A 426-nucleotide genomic window follows, 5' to 3' on the forward strand; every position below is an offset into this window, starting at 1 on the left:
CAGGATTGGATACAGGGGCTTCCCATTTAGCTATATCCTCAGCCTTTTGTATTTTTTACTTTGAGACAGGGTGTCACAAAGTCATGAAATTGCCCAAACTGGGCCCAAACTTGTGATTTCCTTGCTCAGCTGTCTAGACTGCTGGGATTACACATGTGTGCCACCACCCTTGAGTCTGTATTGCTTTTAATGAAAGTAAACAAGGCAACCGCTCAGTGATTTGGAGATCATCATAATAAGCTAGGACTAAACAATAACATATAATCTGGGCCATCATTTTATGAAGATTTAGGTATCTAAATACACCCCTCTGAAGATCAGTGATTAGCAATAGAAAGTATATAAGAAAGATGAATATATTTTAAAGATTGCCCTATTTTCAGGTCATTTTTATTTTTATTTTTTTTTAATTTTAAAGATAAAAGG

The sequence above is a fragment of the Chinchilla lanigera genome, unplaced genomic scaffold (assembly GCF_000276665.1).
Source record: "Chinchilla lanigera isolate Chin_1 unplaced genomic scaffold, ChiLan1.0 scaffold00031, whole genome shotgun sequence".
NCBI classification, from domain to species: domain Eukaryota; kingdom Metazoa; phylum Chordata; class Mammalia; order Rodentia; family Chinchillidae; genus Chinchilla; species Chinchilla lanigera.